This window comes from Carcharodon carcharias, chromosome 5 (assembly GCF_017639515.1).
Source record: "Carcharodon carcharias isolate sCarCar2 chromosome 5, sCarCar2.pri, whole genome shotgun sequence".
In the NCBI taxonomy this organism is placed as follows: Eukaryota; Metazoa; Chordata; class Chondrichthyes; order Lamniformes; family Lamnidae; genus Carcharodon; species Carcharodon carcharias.
The window spans coordinates 17,638,089-17,663,538 of record NC_054471.1 but is presented as its reverse complement, the minus strand read 5'-3'; the positions used below and the strand labels follow the sequence as shown (position 1 = coordinate 17,663,538).

Genomic DNA, 25,450 nt, shown 5'->3' with positions numbered 1-25,450 from the left:
ATCCATCTTCACCCAAGAGAATGAGAATGAAGGTATCGAGCTCGGGGAGAGAGGCTGCAGGCTCTTGAGCAAATTGATATAGGGAGTGAGAAGGTATTGGAGGTGTTGGCAGGCTTAAAAGTGGACAAACATCCAGGTCCAGATGATTTGTGTCCCAGACTGCTAAGGGAGGCAAGGGAGGAGATCGCAGGGGCTCTGACCCAAATTTTTAATTCCTCTTTGGCCACAAAGGGAGGTGCCAGAGGACTGGACAACAGACAATTTGGTTCCATTAATTAAGAAGGGTTGTAGAGATAAGCCAGGGAACTGCAGACCAGTGAGTCTCACGTCAGTGGTAGGGAAACTATTGAAGGAGAGAATCTATCTCCACTTGGAGAGGCAAGGTTTGATCAGGGGTAGTCAGCTTGGCTTTGTCAGAGGGGGGTCATGCCTAACAAATTTGATTGAATTTTTTGAGGAGGTGACCAGGTGTGTCAATGAGGGTAGTGCAGTTGATGTAGTTTATACGGATTTCAGCAAAGCCTTTGTCAAGGTCCCAGATAGGAGACTTATAAAGAAGGCAAATGCATATGGGATACAAGGGAATTTGATAAAGCTGGATTCAAAATTGGCTTAGTTGTAGGAGCAGAGGGTGATGACAGAAGGATGCTTTCGTGACTGGAAGCCAGTGACCAGTGGCATACCACAGGGATCTGCGCTGGGTCCCCTAATGTTCGTCATTTATATAAACGACATTGATGACTATGTGGGGTGTAGGATTAGTCAATTTGCGGATGACACAAAGATTTGCTGGGTGGTTAACGGTAACATTGAGTGTCTTGAGCTACAGGAAAATATAGACAGGATGGTCAAATGGGCAGATAAGTGGCAGATGGAACTTAACCCTGAAAAGTGTGAGGTGTTACACTTTGGAAGGAGTAATTTGACAAGGAAGTATTCAATGAGTGGCATGACACTAAGAAATTCTGAGGAACAAAGGGACCTTGGCATGTGTGTCCATAGATCTCTGAAGGCGGAGGGGCATGTTAGTGGGGTGGTGAAAATGGCATATGGGACACTTGCCTTTATCAATCAAGGCATAGATTACAAAAGTAGGGAGGTTATGTTGGAGTTGTACAGAACCTTGGTGAGGCCACAGCTGGAGTACTGTGTGAAGTTCTCGTCACCACATTATAGGAAGGATGTGATTACACTGGAGGGGATACAGAGGAGATTCACCAGGATGTTGCCTGGGATGAAACATTTAAGTTATGAAGAGAGGTTGTATAGACTTGGGTTATTTTCGTTGGAGCAGGGAAGACTGAGGGGCGACCTGATCGAGGTGTACAAGATTATGAGGGGCATGGACAGGGTGGATAGGGAACAGCTGTTCCCCTTAGTTGAAGGATCAGTCACAAGGGGACATAAGTTCAAGGTGAGGGCAGGAGGTTTTGGGGGGATGTGAGGAAAAACATTTTTATCCAGAGGGTGGTGACAGTCTGGAAAGCGCTGCCTAGGTGGGTGGTGGAGACGGGTTGCCTCACATCCTTTAAAAAGTGCCTGGATGAGCACTTGACACATCATAAGGCTATGGGCCAAGTGCTGGTAAATGGGGTTAGCTGGGTAGGTCAGATGTTTCTCACGTGTCGGTGCAGACTCAATGGGCTGAAGGGCCTCTTCTGCACTGTGTGATTCTGTGAATCTGAATAGGATCAAGAATGAGAGAGCACAGATTTAAAGTGACTTGCAAAGGAAGCAAATGTGATATGAGGAAAAACTTTTTCACTTGAGTGGTTTGGGTTTGGAATGCACTCCCTGGAAGTGTGGTTGAGACAGGTTCAATCAAGGCATTCAAGAGGGCATTAGATGATTATTTGAATACAAACAATGTGCAGGGGTGCGGGGTAAAGCAAGGGCAATGGTCATAATGCTCATTTGGAGAGCTGGTGCAGTCATGATGGGCTGAATGGCCTCCTTCTGTGCCATTAAAATTCTGTGATTTTATGATCCAAGAAGGGACCTCCCTACTTCACCCTCTCCCTTGTTAAGGAGTGAGGCTGAGATCCTGTTCCATTTTATGAGTCAGTGTGGCCTTGTGTTTAATTCAGGCAGGACAGATCCTGTTCAGTTAGAGTGATGAGATTAGAATGTCGTGAGAGGGACAGCATGGGAAGGATGGAATGGTATGGAATGGGAATGGAATGGGAGGGAATTGTTGCATGGAATAGATGGAATTGGAAGGAATGGGAATGGTATGGGAGGGTGGGAATGGCATGGGAAGATTGTAATGGCATGGCATGTAGATGGCATGGGAGGGTAATATGGGAGGGGTGGATGAGATGAAGGAATTAGTTAAGTGTGACAACATGGCAAAGACAATTAGTTGATACAACTTATTATTCAAAAGCTATTCTTTGTGTTATAAATTAACACTCATTCAATTTGAATGAAAATGTTTTGGAATAGCTGTCAGGTGAATTAGAAATACATCACCGTTGATTCTATAGACAAAGTGAATAGTAACAGTGTATGCCCGCCAGGGTTTCCCCGCAGTCTAACTCCATTGGGCGTGTAACCACACAAACCTAGACTCAAGGAAGGATCAGTTGCTAAAAAAGGTGAATCCTAAACAAGGACATTGTCATGGAATAGGATAGGTAATTATGCAACTGTTTCCTGTGATGAAAGATGCTGAAACTATTGCAGGCAGATTCCAGAATAATAGAGTGTTTGTTCCTCAAATAATATTGAGCATACCTGAAGTAAATCCGTCTCTTCTACTCAAGAGGAGACAGTTCCTGAATAGACTTTCACATCTAGGAACGGACACAAGGCGAGACTCTGACAAATTTGTATTTATATTCATAGGTCGGTTTACATTAACAGCTTTATGTAGCTTTTTCCAGAGTGAGAAGTTTGGATTCTGTTAAACATTTTGATGCATGAATAGCTAGAAATCCTGAATTTACATAAATATTGTTGTAACAAATATACTAATTTGACTGCACATTTTGTGTCTCTCTGTTAGTTCAAAAACCACGCAAATAATTTGAAGTTACATTATATTCTTAGACTTTTGGTGGAAGCATTTCAAGATAAAGGTATGTTTATTACAAAACTACTGCTGAACAACACACTATTTCCCAAAAATATTTTTAAAAAACATCTACTCTCACAATGCTAATGGTAGAGTGGGGTATATGCTGGGTCATGAGGTTACAGATTATAGTTGAGCACAATTATGCTGCTGCTGGTGGCCCACAGTGCCTCATGGAGGCCCAATCTTGAGTTGCTAGATCTGTTCGAAATCTATCCCATTTAGCACGGTGGTAGTGTCACAGAACACGGTCATGTCCTCAATGTGAAGATGGGCTTCATCTCCACAAGGACTGTGTGGTGGTCGCTCTTACCGATACTGTCATGGATAGATGCATCTGGTAGGCAGGTTGGTGAGGATTAGGTCAAGTATGTTTCTCCCTCTTGTTGGTTCCCTCACGACCTGCCACAGACCCAGTCTAGCATCCATGTCATTTAGGGCTCGGCCAGCTCAGTCTGCATTCGTGCTGCTGAGCCACTCCTGGTGATGATCATAGAAGTTCCCCACCCAGGGTACATTCTGCGCTCTTGCCACCCTCAGTACTTCCTCCAAGTGGTGTTCAACATGGAGGAGCACGGATTCATCAGTTGAGGTAGGGCAGTATGTGGTAGTCAGCTGGAGGTTTCCTTGCCCATGTTTGACCTGATGACGTGAGACTTCATGGGGTCCGGCGTCAAAGTTGAGGACTTCCAGGCCAACTCCTTCCCAACTACATACCAGTGTGCTGTCACCTCTGCTGGATCTGTCCTGCTGGTGGGAAGGACATACCCAGGAATGGTGATGCTGGTGTCTGGGACGTTATCTGTAAGATATGATTCCGTGAGGATGACAATGTCAGGCTGTTGCTTGACTAGTCTGTAAGACAGCTCTCCCAATTTTGGTACTAGCCTCCAGATGTTAGTATGGAGAACTTTGCAGGATCAACAGGGCTGAGATCGCCATTGTTGTTTCCAGTGCCTAGGTTGATGCGAGGTGGTCCATCCGGTTTCATTGTACTGGTTTGATACAACTGAGTGGCTTTCTAGGCCATTTCAGAGGGCATTTAAGAGTCAACCACATTGCTGTGGGTCTGAAGTCACATGTAGGCCAGACCGGGTAAGGACAGCATATTTCCTTCCCTAAGGGACATTAACAATTAACCTTTTAAAAGTCTCAGCCATTTACTTGACTAGCTCCCATTTTTTCAGATTTGGGTAGATAGTAAAGAGCAATTCACACCTCCAGGAAAGCCATGGTCAATGAATACAATTGTGGAAAAGTGCACTGAATTTCATTTGTCTTCATATGCCTGGTATGTCTACTTGCAAATTACTTGGAGCTTTTTAGAAGCTTGACAAACATTGCAGTTGTAAAAGGTCTGGTGATGTCCAGCAGATATTTTAAGGCAACTTGTGTCCATTTAAATGAATAATTAACTTTTTTTACAAGATCTATAATATCACAACTGCACCTTTGTGACAGTACCAACCATGTGACTCTTCATATATTGAGTTATTTATGAAAGGCAAGTTTTTTTTCTTTCACGGAGTGTGGGCATCAATGGTAAGGCCAGCATTTATTGCCCATCCCTAATTTCTCTTGAGAAGGTGGTGAGCCAACATCTTGAACCACTGTAGTCCATGTGGAGTCAGCACACCCACAATGCTGTTAGGAAGGGGGTTCTACAATTTTCATCCAGTGACAGTGAAGGGATGGCAATAATAGCTCCAATCAGGATGGTGTGTGACTTGGAGAGGAACTGTAGATGGTGGTGTTCCCATGCAATTGCTGCCCTTATCCTTCTTGGTGGTAGAGTTCACAGGTTTGGAAAGCGCTGTTGAAGGAGCCTTGTTGAGTTACTAAAGTGTATCTTGTAGACTGTACACACTGCTGCCAATGTGCCTCGGTGATAAAAAGACTAAATGTTGAAGATGGTACATAGGGTGTCAATCAAGTGGGCTGCTTTGTCCTGGATGGTGTTAACATTCCTGAGTGTTATTGGAGCTGCAGTCACCTAGGCAACTGGAGAATATTCCATCATACTCCTGACTCACGCCTTGTAGATGGTGGACAAACTTCGGGGAGTAAGGAGGTGAGTTGCCTGGCACAGAATTCCCAGTCTATCACCTACTCTTATAGTCACAGTATTTTTACGGCTGGTTCCCATTCAGTTTCTAGTCAATAGTAACTCCCTGGGTGTTCATAGTGGGGGATTCAGTGACGGTAATGCCATTGAAAGTCAAGGGTAGATGGTTAGGTTCTTTCTTGCTGGAGATGGTCATTGCCTGGCACTTGTGTGGAGTGAATGTAACTTGCAAGTTACCAGCCCAAGCCTGAATATTGTCCAGGTGCTGTTGCATCTGCACAAGGACTGCTTCAATATATGAGGAGTAATGAATGGTGATGAACATCATGCAGTCACCAGTGAACATCCCAACTTCTGAGCATTTGATGGAGAGAAGGTCATTGATGAAGCAGCTAAAGATAGTTGGGCCTAGGATCCTACCCAGAGACCTCCTGCAATGCTGTCCTGGGACTGAGCTCCAACAACCAAAACCATCTTCCTTTGTGCTACATATGGCTCCAACCAGTGGACAGCTTTCCCTTGATTCCTATTGACTCCAGTTTTGCTAGGGCTCCTTGATGCCACACTCAGCCAAAAGCTCCCTTGATGCCGAGGGCAGACACTCTCACTTCGCTTCTTGAGTTCAGCTCTTTCGTGCATGTTTGGATCAAGGCTGTATTAAGGTAAGGAGCTGAGTGGCCCTGGGAGAACACAAACTAAGCATCAGTGAGCAGGTTATTTCTGAGTAAGTGCTGCTGATAGCACTGTCGATGACACCTTCCATCAGTTTGCTGATGATCAGGAGTAAACTGATGGGGTGGTAATTGGCCAGGTTGGATTTGTCTTGCTTTTTGTGAACAGGACATGTCTGGGAAATTTTCCACATTGCTGGGTAAATGTGCACAAGCCTTTAGTATTATTATCCAATGCCTTTAGCCTATGTTCTAATCTATGCACAACAGCAAAAGAAAACAATATTTTTAAAGATATGATTAATATATATGAATGGCAGCAAATAACATAAAATAGATACTCACATATGTAGAACCTAGGCAAGAACTTGGAACTATAGCTGCTCATCCAGTGATACTTTCCCAGAACCATGACTCCTTTTCATGTATCATGTCTATAGCAGCTCTTTGGCAAACTATTCCAATTAGGACCAGTTCCCTGCTCTTTCCCCATAGAACTGCCAACTTTTCCTGGAAATATTTATCCACTTCCTTTTTGAACTTTATTATAAGTGAGAGATTTATAAGAGTATTTTGTTTTAGGACTGAATCTTTTGGATTAGAAGATTATCATAGTTTGAGACTTTGGGTGGAACTTTCCATTAACGAGACTAAGGCTGGGATTTTCCGGCCCCATCCTGGGCAGGAACCGCTGCGGGCAAGGTGGTGCCCTAGCCAAAAGTCCATTGACTTTCAGCTGGACCAGATGATCGCGGTGATGGGCAGGTGATTAAAATCCCATTGTAAGTGTGGTGGCAGGCGGTTTCGGAAGCGCCCACCTCGCTGTCCAGAATAACGGGAACTCATGCCCAATTCTGCGTTTGGAGCCTCATTAATTATGTGAGGGAATGCATCGGTCCAAATCAAGTGACAGACGAGGAGTTGATTCATGCAGCTGACGTCGGCTGGTGGGTCCAAAGGCACAGGCGCCATATTTAAAGGCCCGTCCAACACACAATCTCACTCTCCCCAGCCCAGCAGAGATGTCTGGCAGCCAGATTAGGAAGGTGAAGAGCCTGAATAAGAAGGCAGCATCCCACTTCATGCACCTGTACCTCCAGGCCTTAATCAGAGCAGTTCAGGCGCAAAGGCACACTCTCTATCCCAGGAATGGCTGCAGGAAGAATAGCAGACTCACCCCTCTGACCTGGGAGGCTGTTGCGGAGCAGGTCAGCCCGGCTGGCAACTGTGCCTGAAATGCCAACCAGTGCAGTAAGAGAATGAATGATCTCATCTGCTCCACCAAGGTAAGTTATCCTTCAACTCCCTCCAATATCAAACTCTCATCATGGCATCATACACTCAAATGGCTGCTCTCTTCTGGGATTTTTAAAAATTCATTTATGGGATGTGGGCTTCGCTGGCTGGGCCAACATTCATTGCCCATCCCTAGTTGCCCTTGAGAAGATGGTGGTGAGCTGCCTTCTTGAGCTGCTGCAGTCCATGTGGTGTAGGTACACCCACACTGCTGTTAGGAAGGGAGTTCCAGGATTTTGGTCCAGCGACAGAGAAGGAGCAGCGATATTCTTCCAAGTCAGGGTGGTGAGTGACTTGAAGGGGAACTTGCAACTAGTGGTGTTCCCATCTATCTGCTGCCCTTGCCCTTCTAGGTGGTAGTGGTCATGAGTTTGAACGGTGCTGTCGAAGGAGCCTTGGTGAATTCCTGCAGTGCGTCTTGTTGATGGTACACACTGCTGCTACTGTGTGTTGAGGTGGAGGGAGTGAATGTTTGTGGCTGTGGTGTCAATCAAGTGGACAGCTTTGTCCTGGACGATGTTCAGCTTCTTCAGTGTTGTGGGAAATGCATTCATCCAGGCAAGTGGGGAGTATTCCATTACATTCCTGACTTGTGCCTTGCAGATGGTGAACAGGCTTTGTGGAGTCAGGAGGTGAGTTACTCATCACACAATTCCTCGCCTCTGACCCGCTCTTATAGCCACAGTATTTATATGGCTAGTCCAGTTAGGGTTTCTGGTCAATGGTAACCCCCAGGATGTTGATAGTGGGGAACTCAGTAATGGTAATGTCATTGATCAACAAGGGGCAACAGTTGGATACTCTCTTGTTGGAGATGGTCATTGCCTGACACTTTAAAATCCCCTGCCCAGAGAACACTCTGTGCCCTTGCCACACTCAGTGCTTCCTCCAAGTGATGTTCAACATGGATGAGCACTGATTCATCAGCTGAGGGAGGGCAGTATGTGGTAATCAGTAGGTTGCCCATGTTTGACCTGATGCCATGCATGGAGTCAATGTTGAGGACGCCCAGGGCAATTCCCTGCTGACTTTATACCACTTTGATGGGTCTGTCCTGACAAGGCATTTCCCAGGATGGCGCTGGTGGAGTCTGGGAAATTATCTGTTATGTTTGATTTTGTGAGGATGACTATGTCAGGCTGTTGTTTGACAGCTCTCCCAATTTTGGCACTAGCCCCCTGATGTTAGTAAGGATAATTTTGCAAGGTCAACAGGGCTACGTTTGCCATTGTCATTTCTTGTGCCTAGGTTGATGCCAGGTGGTCCGTCTGGTTTCAACTGAGTGGCTTGCTAGGCCAATTCAGAGGCAACCACAGTTTGGAGTCACATGTAGGCCAGACCAGGTAAGGATGACAGACTTCCTTCCCTAAAGGGCATTAGTGAACCAGATGGGTTTTTACAACAATCGACAATGGCTTCAAGGTCATCACTGGACTTTTAATTCCAGAGATTTATTGAATTCAAATTCCACCATCTACTGTGGCAGGATTCGAACACGGATCCCCAGAGAATTACCCTGGGTCTCTGGATTACTAGTCCAGCAACCCATCATGCAACCATTAGCAGGGGACACATATCAACACTCATTCTCTCACTTTCACATCATCACCATCCCATCTATCATGTTGTTCACATTCCATTCTCTGACCCTTCTGGGGAGGGGTCACCACACACACAGGGAACATGCATCTCACCCAACCTCTGCCCCATCCCTTCTCATCACATGCCTTTCTTTCTTCTTCATACAGGCCAAGCTGATGCGCAACAGGCGCGAGAGATCACAGACCAAGGGAAGGACGATCAACATCACCGCCCTCACTAAATTTGAGGAGGCTGCAGCCGAACTGCCTGGTGAGGACTGCTGTGGGAAAGGGGAGATCGGCCTCTCCCACCAGCCTAGTACGGATCACAACTCCATCACTTCATCAAATCCTGGCATTCACAGTGAGTCACATGGAGTCTTATCTAGCTCATACTCATTAACTGAAACTCTATTTTCTATTTTCTAGGCATCAGCAGATTGAGACCCCTAAGCCAGTCCAGCACCAGTGCGAGCCCACAGACTTCATCTGGAGAGGAAGCTCAGGAAGGACCGTCACAGCACTCATATGCAGCCTCCACCAGCTCAGAGACACACACGTTAGTGGGGCACAGCTGTAGATTAGGCTTGTCCTCACTTTCTGGGGAACCCCTTACTGACACGTCCCGGAAGCAGTCGGAGGCAGGGAAAGCCCAGGTGTCCGACACTCCGAGGACTGCTGGAGACCAGCCACCCACTCAGTCCAAGTCAGAAGATCAACCTCTGGAAGTGGCCGCCAAATCAATGCTGGAGATGCAACGGCAGATGGCTTAACATCAGGCAGAAATTCGACAGTCACTCCAGCAGGCAAGAGTGAATGATGGAGGAGTCGGTCCACATTCTGTCTAATGTCATGGCTCCTATATGCAAGTGCCTTGAGGTCATCATGAGAAGGCTGGTGACCACCATGGAGACCTTGATCCAGCAGGTTTTGACGGATTTGTAGGCGACATGAGGTTGAGACACCTTAACCTCCTTCCAGGTGCACCATCACCTGCAGTAGACAGGGCGGGGCTCTCGAGCACCCACGGAGAGGATGAGCATTAGCCGGACACCCCAGAGGCCTCCTCTCAGGACATTCCAAGTGTGTGCAGCCGCTCATAGCCTCCTATGCCTGTAAGCCCATCCACTTCATATTCTCAGGCTGCCGAGGGCACTTCTGTCCCTGAGCAGGTGACCCTAATCAGGCCAGGATCCTCCAGGCCTCGGGCCACCAGAGGATGTCTGTCAAGGTCATCACAGATATCATGACATAGCAGTCATCCTCTGCTGCTGACGTCAGGACTGTACCCAGTTAAGAAAAGTTAAGAAAACATTAAGAAAAATCACTTTTCTATCACGGGTTTGCTAGACATGTAAATCAATTGCACTTTTCTAAATACATTTGATGGTTATGTCAATGTCCCTGTCAACTGAAGGCAGTTTGATTTTGTATTTTGGAATCCTCTTATTTCTGTGACCCTGAATTGGATGAAGCAGTTCCTGAAAAGTTAGTGAGCTAGTGAGTGAATCCTCTTATTCTGAGGTCTAGCCTTGCTCCCACTCAATGATAGTGTCCCACTGTGAGATTCATATTCCTGTGATGTCAACCTCAGTTGAACTAGTCTGTGCATCTTTGTGTGATGTCAGGGAGATGTGTTTAAATCTTTATTGGAAATGTGGGATGTAAGCATTTCTAACCCTTCTTTCTCAAGGAACACCATTGAGTGAGGACAGCTCATCAGCATAGATTTCCTAGCGACATGTGTGTCTTCTCAGTGGTAGTGAAGAAGAAAAGACATGCATGGGAGGAGATCTCTGGGTACGTCCACATCTCTGTCACTGCAGTATTTGCATCACTAGATAGCACTGAAGGCTTCAAGTCTTCTCTCTCATCGCTCTTGTTCCTAAGTGCACTGTCACTCACAGGGCCCCACAAACCAAAGCAAAGATCATGGCCTGGTAATTCATGAGGTCAGAACGCACATGTGAATGTGGGGCTCGTTCTCACCGCATATGGGTGGACATCCCCCGAGTTGAAAGAAAATGGGATTGAGGGCTAAAAGAGATGTGGCCATATTCCCTGATTTAACTTTACTCTTCCTGGAGCCTGTCAGCGATTAATATATCAAGGGCACATCTTCAACAACTTCCTTCCTCCATGGCGTGATCGTGATCATACTGACCCTCAGCAGCCTCGTGAGGTTCTTGAGCCTCCAGATCTTCATTCTTTGGTGAGCTCTCATCCTCCCCCAGTTCATCCTCTGGCAGGGGTTCACCTTTTTGTATTGTCAGATTGTGAAGGGTGCAACACATTGCGATGATGTGAGAAACCCTCATCCTCACCAACCTGCCTGCTGCAGTTGCATCTACCCAGGACAGTATTGGTAGGAGTGACTACCACACAGTCTTTGTGGAGACGAAGTCCCATCTTCGCACTGAGGATACCTTCCATTGTGTTGTGTGGCACAACCACCGGGCTAAATGGAATAGATTTTGAACAGATCTAGTAACTCAAGACTGGGCAACTATGAGGCGCTGTGGGCCATCAGCAGCAACAGAATTGTACTCAAATACAAACTGTAACCTCATGGCCCGACATATCCCCAACTCCAGGGATCAACCCTGGTTCACTGAAGAGTGCAAGGCGGCATGCCAGGAGCAGCACCAGGCATACCTAAAAATGAGGTGTCAACCTGGCAAAGCTACAACACAGGACTACGTACATGCCAAACAACATAAGTAATAAATGATAGACAGAGCTAAGTGATTTCACAACCAATGGATCAGATCTAAGCTCTGCAGTCTTGCCACATCCAGTCGTGAATGGTGGTGGGTAACTAATGCACTGCAGCAGGAGGGTCCACAAATATCACCATCCTGAATGATGGAGGAGCCCTGCGCATCAGTACAAAAGATAAGACTGAAGTATTCGCAACAATCTTCAGCTGGACCCAACTCAGTCTCCTCCGGAGGTCCCCAGCATCACAGATGCCAGTCTTCAGCCAATTTGATTCACTCTATCAAGAAATGGCAGAAGGCACTGGATACTCAAAGGGCTATGAGACCTGGCTATATTCCGGCAATACTGTTGAGGACGTGTGCTCCATCACCGAATTCCCCACTATCAACACCCTGGGGTTGACCAATGAACTGAACTAGACTAGTCATATAAATACTGTGGCTACAAGAGCAGGTAAGAGGCTAGGAATCCTGCAGCAAGTAACTCATCTCCTGACTCCCCAAAGACTGTCCACCATCTACAAGGCACAAGTCAGGAGTGTGATGGAATACTCTCCCATTGCCTGGATCAGCGCAGCTCCAACAACACTCAGGAAGCTTGAGACCATCTAGGACAAAGCAGCCCACTTGATTGGCACCAATACTACAAACATTCATTCTCTATGCCACCAACGAACAGTGGCAGCAGTGTGTACCATCTACAAGATGCACTGCACACATTCACCAAGTCTCCTTAGGCAGCACTTTCTAAATCCATGGCCACTACCATCTAGAAGGTCAAGGGCAGCAAATACATGGGAACACAACCATATGGAAGTTCCCCTCCAAGCCACTCACCATCCTGACTTGGAAATATATCGTCGATCCTTCACTGTCGCTGGATCAATGTCCTGGAACTTCCTCTCTAACAGCACTGTAGGTGCACCTACACCACAGGGACTGCAGTGGTTCAAGAAGGCAGCTCACCACCACCTTTTCAAGGGCAATTAGGGGTGGGCAATAAATGCTCACCTAGTCAGCGATGCTCACATCTCGTCAATGAATGAAAAAAAAATTTTGCAGGTTTCAGTGAGATCACCTCTCATTCTTCAAGACCCTCGACAATATAGACCCAGTTTCCCCAAATCACCCCAATGGATGTTATCTACTTGGACTTCCAGGAGGCCTTTGACAAAGTGCCGCACAGGAGGCTGCTCAGTAAGATAAGAGCCCATGGTATTAGAGGCAAGGTACTAGCATGGATAGAAGATTGGCTGTCTGGCAGGAGGCAGAGAGTGGGGATAAGGGGTCCTTCTCAGGATGGCGGCTGGTGACTAGTGGAGTTCCGCAGGGGTCAGTGTTGCGACCACAACTTTTCACTTTATACATTAATGATTGAGATGAAGGAACTGAGGGCATTCTGGCTAAGTTTGCAGATGATACAAAGATAGGTGGTGAGACAGGTAGTATTGAGGAGGCAGGGAGGCTGCAGAAGGATTTAGGCAGTTTAGGAGAATGGGCAAAGAAGTGGCAGATGGAATACAACATGGGGAAGTGTGAGGTCATGCACTTTGGTAGGAAGAATAGAGGCATAGACTACTTTCTAAATGGGGAGAGAATTCAGAAATCTGGAGTGTAAAGGGACTTGGGTGTCCTAGTCCAGCATTCTCTTAAGGTTAACTTGCAGGCTGAGTTGGTAGTTAGGAAGGTAAATGCAATGTTGGCATTTATTTCAAGAGGACTAGAATATAAAAGCAGGGATGTGCTGCTGAGGCTTTATAAGGCTCTGGTCAGACCACATTTAGAATATAGTGAGCAATTTTGGGCCCCGTATCTTAGGAAGGATGTGCTGGCCCTGGAGAGGGTCAGAGGAGGTTCACGAGAATGATCCCAGGAATGAAAGGTTTAACATATGAGGAACATTTGAGGACTCTGGATATTTTCTCGATGGAGTTTAGAAGGATGAGGGGGAATCTGATTGAAACTTACAGGATACTGAAAGGCCTGGATAGACGTGGGGAAAATGTTTCCATTAGTAGGAGAGACTAGGACCCGAGGGCACAGCCTCCGTGTAAAGAGAAGACCTTTTAGAACAGGGATGAGGAGAAACTTCTTTAGCCAGAGAGTGGTAAACCAATGGAATTCATTGCCACAGAAGGCTGTGGAGGCCAGGTCATTGAGTGTATTTAAGACCGAGATAGATAGGTTCTTGATTGGTAAGGGGATCAAAGGTTACGGGGAGAAGGCGGGAGAATGGGGTTGAGAAACTTATCAGCCATAATTGAATGGTGGAGCAGACTTGATGGGCCGAATGGCATAATTTCTGCTCCTATGTCTTATGGTCTTAAACTCTCTTCTTATGACAGTCGAGCCATCCAGGGAACAAGTCTGGTGAACCTTCGTTGCACTCCCTCTATGGCAATAATATGTTTCCTCAGGTAAGGTGACCAAAACTGCACACAGTGCTCCAGGTACAGTCTAATCAAGATTTTATATGATTTAATCAAGACTTCGCCACTCCTGTACTCATATCCTCTTGCAATAAAGGCTAACATACCATTAATCTTCCTGATTGCTTGCTACACCTGCATCTTAGCTTTCAGTGACTTATTAATGAGGACACCCATGTCTCTTTTTACGTCTACACTTTCTAATCTCTTACCTTTTTGAAGTGCCCAGCAGGCACGAGCGGCTGAGTGGCCTACTCCTGTTCCTAATTCTTATGTTCATATGTTTATATTTATTCCTCCTACCAAAGTGGATAACCTCAAATTTTTCCACATAATATTCCATCTGTCATGTTCTTTCTCACTTACTAAGTCTGCCCAAATCCTCTTGAAGCTGTTTTCCATCTTCTTCACAACACACATTCCCCTTAGCTTTGTGTCATCCACAAAGTTGGAAATATTATATTTAGTCCTCACATCCAACTCATTGACAAATATTGTGAACAGCAGGGGCCCACTAGTCACAGCCTGCCAACGCAAGAATGACCTGTTTAATGCTACTCTCTGTTTTTTTGCCTGTTAACCAATCCTTAGTCCTTGCCAATATATTACATCCTATCCCATATGCTTTAATTTTGATCACGAACATCTTGTTGGTGGCTTTATGCAAAGCCTTCTGAAAATCTAAGTATACTTCGTCCACTTACTCTCCTTTATCAATTCTTTTAGTAACATCCTCAAGAAATTCCAACAGGTTTATCAAACATGATTTTCCATTCATAAATCCATGTTGACTATGCCCAGCCAGGTCATTATTAGTCAAGTGTCCTTTGTCATATACTTTAGCATTTTCCCTTCTACTGATGTAAGGCTAACAGGTCTGCAGTTTCCTGTTTTCTCTCTCCCTCCTTTCTTAAATAGTGGGGTGACATTTGCTACCTTCCAATCTGCAGGAACCGTTCCAGAATCTATAGAATTTTGAAAGATGATCACCAATGAATCCACTATCTTCATTGCTACCCCTTTCAATACTGTGCACCATAAGCTGAAAAAATACTGATCCAATAGTTCATCATGAGGAATGCAGGTGGTTGGTTTGAAAACCAAGATCATGAGCAGATAAAACAAGGCTGGAGAATTCAAGAGAGCATTTAAGAGTCAACCACATTGTGCTGTTTGATAGCACTGTCAGTGGTGCTTTCCATCACTGCTGATGATCGAGAGTAGACTGATGGGACATAATTGGCCAGGTTTGATTTGTCCTGTTTTTTCTGGACAGGACATACCTGGGCAATATTCTTCATTGCTGGGTAGATACCGATACGGCTAGCTTTGGAGCACAAGTCTTTATTTGTACTATTGCCTGGAATGTTGTCAGAAGGTTCTCTCAGAAAGGTAGGGTGAGAGTGGGCTGCAGGGAGATGAGCAAACTGACCAGGGCATACAGGAAACCATTCAAGTAGGGGGCGCAAAAAGGAATGTAGTGATAGTGGAGGACACTGTTCTCTGCAGCAAAGACTGAGAATCCAGACCATTGGGTTGCCTGCCCAGTTCCACGGTTCAGGATATCTGCTGAGAGCTAGAGAGGAATTTTCAGTGGAAGGGGGAGGCTCCAATTGTCATGGTCCATGTAAGTACCAATGACATAGGTAGAACTAGGAAAGAGGTTCTGCATAGAGAGTATGAGGAGCTAGACACTAAATCAAAAACAGAACATCAAAGGTTATAATCTCTGGATTATTACCTGAGCCATGTGCAAATTGGCATAGGGTACATAAAATTAGAAAGATGAATATGTGATTCAAAGACTGGGGTGGGGGAAGTAGGTTCCGGTTTGTAGTGCCAGCACCAGTACTGGGGAAAGTGGGGCAGTATCATTGGGACGGTCGACCCTGAAACATGCTGGGACCAGTGTTCTTGCAAACTGTAGAACTAGAGAGGCAAGAGGTTACAAAAATAATAAAAGGACAAAACATAAGGTTCTGTATCTAAATACACGTAGCAATTGAAACAAAACAGATGAACTGATAGTGCAAATACCCATCTAGTACAATCAAATACCCATTACAGAGACATGGCTGCAGGATGACATAGATTGGGACCTGAATATTGAAGTGTATGTGACTTTTAGAAAGGATAGAAAGTTAGGAAAAGGTGAGAGGTGGTAGATGAATTAACAGTGCAAATAGATGTAAATGGGTATGATATGATTGCAGTTACAGACACATGGCTGCAGGGTGATCAAGGCTGAAAAGTGAATATCCAAGGGTTTTCAATATTTAGGAAGGACAGGCAAAAAAGAAAAGGAGATGGTGTGGGGTTGTTAGTTAAGGATGAAATCAGTGCAATAGTGAGAGAGGATATTAGCTCTGAAAATCTAAATCTAGAATCAGTCTGGGTGGAGCTAGGAAGCAACAAGGAGTGGAAAACATTAGTAGGAGTTGTCTACAGGCCTCCAAACAGTAGTGATAAGGTAGGGGACATTATTAAATAGGAAATTAGAGATGCATGCAACAAGGGTGCAACAGTAAACACGGGTGACTTTAATTTGCTTATAGACTGGGCAACCGAATTAGCAATATTACTGTGGCGGATGAATTCCTGGAGTGCATATAAGATGGGTTTTTAGACCAGTACTTCAAGGAACCAACTAGGGAAAAGGCTATCCTAGATTTGGTTTATGCAATGAGAAGGGGTTAATTAATAATCTTGTTGTGCGGAGTCCTTGAGGGAACAATAACCATATCATGATGGAATTCGTCCTTAGGTTGGAAAGTGAAGTAGTCCAATCTGAAACCAGGGACGGGATTTTCCGCACCCACCCGCTGCTGGGATCTTCTAGTCCCGCCACAAGCCAATGGACTTCTGACTGGGGCGCTGCCTCACCCGTGGCGGGTCCCGCCTGCGACGGGGTCGGGAAATCCAGGCCTAGAGTCCTAAATCTAAACAAAGGAAACTACGAAGGTATGAGACATAAGTTGGCTAAGATAGATTGGGAAACTTTATGAAAAGGCATGACGGTGGATAGGCAGTGGCTAATACTTAAGGAAAGAATGTATGCATTACAGCAGTTATATATTCCTTTTTGGTGCAAAAACACAACAGGAAAAATGGCCCAACCATGGCTAACAAAATAAATTAAGGATAGTATTAGATCCAAAGAGGGGTCATAAAAAGTTGCAAGAAAAAGTAACAAGCCTGATTGGGAGCAGTTTAGAACTCAGCAAAGGAGGACCAAGAGATTGACTTCGGGGGGAAAAATAGAATATGAGAGTAAAGTTGCAAGGAACAAAAATAGGACTGTAAAAGCTTTTATAAGTATGTAAGAAAAAAGAGATTGGTGAAGACAAATGTAGGTCCCTTACAGACCGAAACGGGAGAATTTGTAATAGAGAACAAGGAATTGGCAGTACAATTAAACAACTACTTTAGTTCTGTCTTCGTGGAGGAAGACACGAATTTCCAGAAATACTCGGGAACTGAGGGTCTGGTGAGATGGACGGAATTGAAGGTAATTAATATTACTGAAAAAAACAGTGCTGGAGAAATTAATGGGACTGAAAGCCAATAAATCCCCAGGGACTGATAATCTACATCCTAGGTATTAAAGGAGGTGGCCGTGGAAATAATGGATGCATTGGTTATCATCTTCCAAAATTCTGTAGATTCTGGAAGCCCCGGCAGATTGGAGGTTGGAAAATGTATCACAGAATCACACAGTGCAGAAGAGGCCCTTCAGCCCACTGAGTCTGCACCAACAGGTGAGAAACACCTGACCTACCTACCTAATCCCATTTACCAGCACTTGGCCCATAGCCTTGTAACCCCACTATTTTAAAAAGGAGGGAAGGAAAAATCAGGGAATTACAGACTGGTTAGCCTAACATCAGTGGTAGGGAAAATGCTAACATCTATTATAAAGGATGTGATAGTAGGACACTTAGAAAATATCAATGGAATTAGACAAAGTCAACATAGATATATGAAATGGAAATCATGTTTGATAAACCTACTGGAGTTTTTTGAGGACATATCTAGCAGAATAGATAAGGGAGAAACAGTGGATGTGATGTATCTGGACTTTCAGAAATTTTGATAAAGTCCCACGTAAGAGTTTAGTGTGCAAAATTAAAGCACTTGGGATTGGTAATATATTGGCATGGATTGAGAATTGGTTAGCAGACAGGAAACAGAGTAGGAAATAAAGGGTCTTCTTCAGAGTGGCAGGCAGTGCCTAGTGGGGTACCACAGGGATTAGTGCTTAGGCCCCAGCTATTCACAATAAATATCAATGCTTTGAATGAGGGAACCAAATGTAATATTTCCAAGTTTGCTGAAGACACAAAACTAGGTGGGAATGTGAGTGGCATGGAGGATGTTAAGAGGCTTCAAGGTGATTTAGACAAGTTGAGTGAGTAGGAAAATACATGGCAGATGCAGTATAACATGGATAAGTGTGAAGTTATCCACTTTGGTAGGAAAAATGGAGTATTATTTAAATGGTGATAGATTGAGAAACGTTGATGTACAAAGGGACTAGGTGTCCTTGTACACCAATCACTGAAAGCAAACATGCAGGTACAGCAAGCAGTTAAGAAGGCAAATGGTATGTTGGCCTAATTATAAAACAGTGCCACCTAGTCCTGGACTCATCCAAAAGAGGAAACATCCTTTTGATGTCCACCTTGTCAAGGCTGTTCAGGATCTTGTATTCTTCAATCAAATCACCCTTCATTCTTCTAAACTCCAGTGGAAACAAGCCCAGTCTGTCCAACCTTTCCTCATGAGACAACCCACTCATTCCAGCTATCAATCTAGTAAATCTCCTTTGAACTGCCTCCAATGCATTTACATCCTTCCTTAAATAATGAGACGAAAACTGCACACAGTATTCGAGGTGTGGTCTCACCAATGCCCTGTATAACTGAAGCATAACATCCTTTCTTTTATCTTCAATCCCTCTCGTAATGAAGGGTACTATTCCATTAGCCTTCTTAATTACTTGCTGTACCTGTGTACTAACTTTTTATGATTCATATACGAGAACACCCAGATCCCTCTGCGCCTTAGAATTATGCAGCCATAATTCTTCTTTTAAGCTCTTCCTGCCAAAGTGAACAACTTCACATTTTCCCCACACTAAACTCCATTTGCCAGATCTTTGCCCACTCACTCAACCTCTATATCCATCTGCAACCTCTTTGTGTCCTCTTCACAACATACCTATCTTTGTATCAGCTGCAAATTTAGCTACCATGTCTTTACTTACTTATCATTGTCGTTATCAAAGTCATTGGTGTAAATTGTAAAAAGTTGATGTCCCAGTACAGACCCCTGTGGGACGACACTCGTCACATCCTGCCAATCAGAAAAAAGACCCATTTATGCATAATCTCTGCTTTCTGCCAGCCAGCCAATTTTCTACCCATGCTAATATATTACCCACTGCACCATGCACTTTCATTTTTCAGAACAATCTTTTGATGTGCCACCTTATCAAATGCCTTCTGGAAATCTAAGTACAGTACATTTACAGGCTCCACTGTGCATATTACTCGTTAAAAAAATCTCCAATAAGTTGGTTAATCATGATTTTCCTTTCACAAAAACATGCTAACTCTTCCCAATTGCCTTGAGCTCTTCCAAGTGCCCAGCTACAGTCTCTGATGTAGTTGCTAGGTTGCGGAGACTGTGAGGGAACCAACAAGAGGGAAAAACATACTTGACCTCATCCTCAGCAACCTGCATGCCGCAGATGCATTTGTCCATGACAGTATCGATAGGAGTGACCACAGAACAGTCACTGTGGAGAAGAAGTCCCGCCTTCACATTGAGGATATCCTCCATTGCGTTGTGTGGCACTACCACCACGCTAAATGGGATAGATTTTGAACAGACCTAGCAACTCAAGACTGGGCATCCATGAGGCGCTTTGGGCCATCAGCAGAAGCAGAATTATACTAGAACACAATCTGTGACCTCATGGCCTGACATATCCCCCACTATACCATCACCATCAAGCCAGGGGATCAACCCTGATTCAGTGAAGAGTGTAGGAGAGCATGCAAGGAGCAGCACCAGGCATACCTAAAAATGAGGTGTCAACCTAGTGAAGCTATAAAACAGGACTACTTACATGCCAAATAGCATAAGCAGCAAGTGATAGACAGAGCTAAGTGATCCCATAACCAACGGATCAAATCTAAACTCTGCAGTCCTGTCACATCCAGTCGTGAATGGTGGTGGACAATTAAACACCTCACTGGAGGAGCTGGCTCCACAAATATCCCCATCCTTAATGATGGAGGATCACAGCACAGCAGGGCAAAAGATAAGGCTGAAGCATTCGCGACAAGCTTCAGCCAGAAGTGCCGAGCAGATGATTCATCTTAGCCTCCTCTTGAGGTCCCCGCCATCACAGATGCCAGTCTTCAGCCAATTCGATTCAGTCTATGTGATATGAAGGAACAGCTGAAGGAGCTGGATACTGCAAAGGCTATGGGAGCTGACAATATTCCGACAATAATACTGAAGACTTGTGCTCGAGAACTTGCCGCGCCCCTAGCCAGGTTGTTCCAGTACAGCTACAACACTGGCATCTAACCGGCTATGTGGAAAATTGCCCAGGTATGTCCTATACACAAGAAGCAGGACAAATCCAACCCGGCCAATTACCGCCCCATCAGTCTACTCTTGATCACCAGTAAAGTAATGGAAGGGGTCATCAAAAGTGCTATCAAGTGGCACTTGCTTAGCAATAACCTGCTCACTGACGTCCAGTTTGGGTTCCGCCAGAGCCACTCAGCTCCTGACCTCGTTACAGCCTTGGTTTGACCATGGACAAAAGAGCTGAACTCCTGAGGTGAGGTGAGAGTGACTGTCTTTGACATCAAGGCATTAAGGAGCCCTAGCAAAACTGGAGGCAATGTGAATCAGGGGGAAAACTCTCCACTGGTTGAAGTCATACGTAGCACAAAGGAAGATGATGTGGTTGTTGGAGGTCAGTCATCTCAGCTCAAGGGCATCACTGCAGGAGTTCCTCAGGGTAGTGTCCTTGGCCTAACCATCTTCAACTGCTTCATCAATGACCTTCCTTCCATCAGTAGGTCAGAAGTGAGGATGTTCACTGATGATTGAACAATGTTCAGCACCATTCACGACTCCTCAGATACTGAAGCAGTCCATGTCCAAATGCAGCAAGACCTGGACAATATCCAGACTTGGGCTGGCATGTGGCAAGTAACATTCGCACCATCTCCAACAAAAGAGAAAATAACCATCGCCCCTGAAGTTTGGTGGCATTACTATCACTGAATTTCCCACATCAACATCCTGAGTGTTACCATTGACCAGAAACTGAACTGGACTAACCATATAAATACTATGGCTACAAGAACAGGTCAGAGGCTAGTACGATGTGTAACCGACCTCCTGACTCCCAAAGCCTGTCTACCATCTACAAGGCACAAGTCAGAATACTCCCCACTTGTCTGGATGAGTGCAACTCCCACAACACTCAAGAAGCTTGACACCATACAGGAGAAAGCAGCCAGCTTGATTGCACCACATCCACAAACATTCACTCCCTCCATCACCGACACACAGTAGCGGCAGTGTGTGTCATCTAGAAAATGCACTGCAGGAATTCACCAAGGGCTGAATTTCCCCCTGTCAGGAGGGAAGTTGAATGGCGGGCGTGCAGAGGCGCGCTTCCAATTGGCACTCCCAATTGGGGGCGTGGCGCCATTTTACGTGGGTGGGCCAATTAAGGCCCACACAGCATGACGTCCGCACAGAAGTGCTTTGTGCTCCCTGTGCGGGCTGGGGGTGGGGGAATCCCAAAATCGAGAGTGCTAAATGCAGCCTCAGGGAGATCGGCTGTAAATGTCAAAAAGATAAAAATAGAAAAATAACATTTCCTTAACATGTCCCCTCATGTGACAATGTCACAAAAGTTGGGACATGTCCATCATTTTCACAAATACTTTATTAACATATTTAAATAGCTACATGAAACCTCATTCCACCCATGGATGAGGTTTCATGTTTTTTCCAATTCCTGCCGGGGCTCCTGGCCTGCCCACCAACCTTAAGGTTGGATGGGTAAGTACTTTAATTACTTAATAGCCTCTGTCAATGGCCTCAGTTGGCCATAGACAGGTCGGTGGGCGCGCAGCTGATTGAGCCTTTCCCCGCCTTATGAAAATTTAAACGGGGCGCGGTGACATCGGGAGTTCTCCCCGACGTCACTGCGCATCATTTTATGTGTTGGTGAGCGGGCCCCATCCCCGCTCGCCAATGCGTAAAATCCTACCCCGAGGCTTCTTCAGTAGAAACTTCCAAATCCACTACCGTCTAGCAAGACAAGAGCAGCAGATAGATGGGGAAAGCACCCATCTAAAAGTTCCCCTCCAATTCACTTACCATCCTGGCTTGGAAATATATGGCCGTTCCCTGACTTCGCTGGGTCAAAATCCTGGAACTCCCTTCCTAACAGCACTGTGGTTGTACCTGCACCACATAGACTGCAGCAGTTCAAGAAGGCAGATCACCACCACCTTCTCAAGGGCAACTAGGGATGGGCAATAAATGCTGGCCTAGCCAGCAAAGCCCACATCCCGTGAATGAATTAAAAAAAATTACCCTTATTAAAGTTTAGCATAGTTGTTTCTAACCTAAGTTTCTCACTCTCAACCTGAATGCTAAGTTCTACCATATAATGGTCATTGTTTCCTAGGGCTGAATTTTCCCCCTGTCGAGGGGGAAGTTGATGGGCTGGCTTCCGATTGGCGCCCCGATCAGAGACGCGGCGCCATTTTATGTGGGCGGTCCAATTAAGGACCGCCCAGCATGACGTCTGCAGGGAAGCGCTATGCACTCTGTATGTGGGCGGGGGCAAATTCCTAAAATCGAGAGTGCACTCTTTCGCGCATGCACATGAAAGAGCACACTCATCTTCCTGAGGCTAAGTGCAGCCTCAGGGAGATCGGCTCTAAATTTGAAAAAGCTCAAAATAGAAAAATAAAATTTCCCTAAAATGTCCCCTCATGTGACAATGTCACATGAGTTGGGACATGTTCACAATTTACAAAAAAAAGTTATCAAAATTTTTAAAGCCCTACATGAAACCTCATCCCGCCCATGGATGAGGTTTCATGCTTTTTCTAGTTCATGCCGGGGATCCTGGCCTGCCCGCCAACCTTAAGGTTGGATGGGCAGGTCCACTAATTACTTTAATTGCCCTGTCAATGGCCTCAATTGTCCATTGACAGGTCGGTGGGCACGCAGCTGATTTTAAGGTAAAAATGAGATCAGCCATGATCTTATTGAATGGCAGAGGAGGCTTGAGGGACCACCTGCTCCTAATTCATATGTTAGCATGTCAGGGTTAAGTCTGCCATTGTAGATTTTGGTGCCTAAGTTGATGCCGAGTGGTCCATCTGGTTTCATTCCTTTTAGACCTCATAGTGCAACTAAGTGATTCCTCGGCCATTTCATAGGGCCTTTAAGAGTCAACCATATTGATGTGGGTCTGGAGTCACATGTGGGCCAGACTTGGTAGCGAAGGCAGATTTCCTTCCCTAAAAGACGTTAGTGAATCAGTTGGGTTTTTACAACGATTGACAATGGTTTCATGGTCACCATTTTTGAGACTAGCTTCTAATTCCAGATTTTTAACTATTAATTGAATTTAAATTCCATCAGCTGCTATGGTGGGGATTGAACTGTGTCCCCAGTGCATCAGCCTGTGCCTCTGGGCTACTAGTGCAGTGACATAACCACTGCAATTGAGGGTGAGCAATAAACAATGACCTATTCATCCTGTGGGTGAATACCCTTAATAAAATAAATGTATTGTGATTCCTTCATTGTTACTGGGTCAAATTTGCAGAACTAAATACCGAACAGCATTATGGGAGCAGCTTCACCACATAGTCTACAGCAGTTCAAGAAAGCTCACCTTGTCAACAGCGATTAGAAATGGGCAATTAATATAGCCTGGCCTTCCATACCAGGAGTTGATTTTGTTATAACTTCTTCTAAATGGCTCGATTACCACAAATGAAGCCATTGATGCTACCCATGTGGCTATAAGGGCCTATAGTCAATGCCCATCAAAGTGGGGCTTGTACTCAGATCTTCCACTTCTCATCTATTGCTCTGCCTCATCCCCATAGCCAACCCCTAGTGTGTACACAATATGCTGCCTCATCTCCAGATGACTGAGTCTACCCCTGTACAAGTACAAGTGAAGTAGTCTTTGTCAGGGCCCTCGTTCCAAAGCCCAGAGGGTGTTAGCCATGAGCAGCTCAGCAGTCAGACCGGGGATCTGAACAGCCTGCCTCAAATGCTGTTAGAGGTATAGGAGATGCCCATGTAGGAGTCATGAAGACTAAGGTTTTGAAATTGCACAAGAGAGAGTGTGCATATAAGTGTGTGAGAAATGTGTGTTGTTAAATTTTTGTTCTTTAGTTAAATGATATGAATATTATCCTTTTACCCTAATATCTTATATTGTACATTCTTGGGTACTGGTTGCCAAATTGCTTTTTAACTTGTTTGATGAAGAATGGGAAGACATGCATTGATGGGGACCAATGGAGGGATATTCAACAGTATTTAGTTGTTTACAGGAATGATTTGTGTCAATGGCCATGAGGGTTGGTGCATGGGGGTAGGGGGTGCAGGAAGAATGGCTATTGTATGTGCTTGTGACATCCACTGATGCAATATAAATAAACTTTCAATTAATAAAGGCCTACCTGGCATTCCAGGCTGAAATATGAACAACTGGGAGTGCATTGTCATTATCACATTCCTCCTCATCTTCATTCTCCTCTTACAGGATCACAAAATTGTTAAAGTGCAAGAGACCATTGGGCCCATCATGTCTGTTGCAACTCTCCGAATGAGCAATTCACTTAGATAAAAGCAAAATACTGCGGATGCTGGAAATCTAGAACAAAAACAAAAATACCTGGAAAAACTCAGCAGGTCTGACAGCATCTGCGGAGAAGGACACAGTAGATGTTTCGGGTCCGTATGACCTTTCATCAGAACTAGGACATATAGAAATGAGATGAAGTATAAGCTGGTAGAGGGGGGTGGGTGGGACAGGTAGAGCTCGATAGGGGGCCACTGATTGGTGAAGGCCAAGAAGAGACTGTCAAAGATGTCATAGACAAAAGGACAAAGGGGTGTTGATGGTGGTGATATTATCTAAAGGATGTGCTAATGGGGACATTAAGGGTAGAAAGCAGGACAAGCAAGTGGCAGAATGCCCTAGTAGGGGTGGGGTGGGGGGAAGGGATCGAAATGGGCTAAAAGGTGGAGATGTGAGCAATTCACTTAGTTCCCATAGTATGCCTCCATTGAGCCTGCCTCCACCACATTAGGACCAATCAGTCTATGCCAGTGTTTATGCTACTTTTGAGCCTCTTTCATGTAAATCTACCATAGTAACCATCTATTCCCTCATCCCTAATTTGCTTGCCTAGATTCCCCTTAAATGAATCTACACTATCCACTTCAACTGCTGCCAGTGTTAGCAAGTTCCACATTCTTACCAATCTTTTGGTAAAGATCTTCTAGAAACGTACAGATGCCTGCCATCAC

At 45.1% G+C, this 25,450-nt stretch overlaps 1 protein-coding gene across 1 annotated transcript in view; it reads right to left on the bottom strand.

Annotated features, from left to right (window-relative positions):
- The window catches only part of LOC121278118 (dynein heavy chain 8, axonemal-like), a 2,067,071-nt gene that overhangs the window by 1,796,785 nt on the left and 244,836 nt on the right, over positions 1–25,450 (bottom strand). The window lies entirely within an intron of this gene.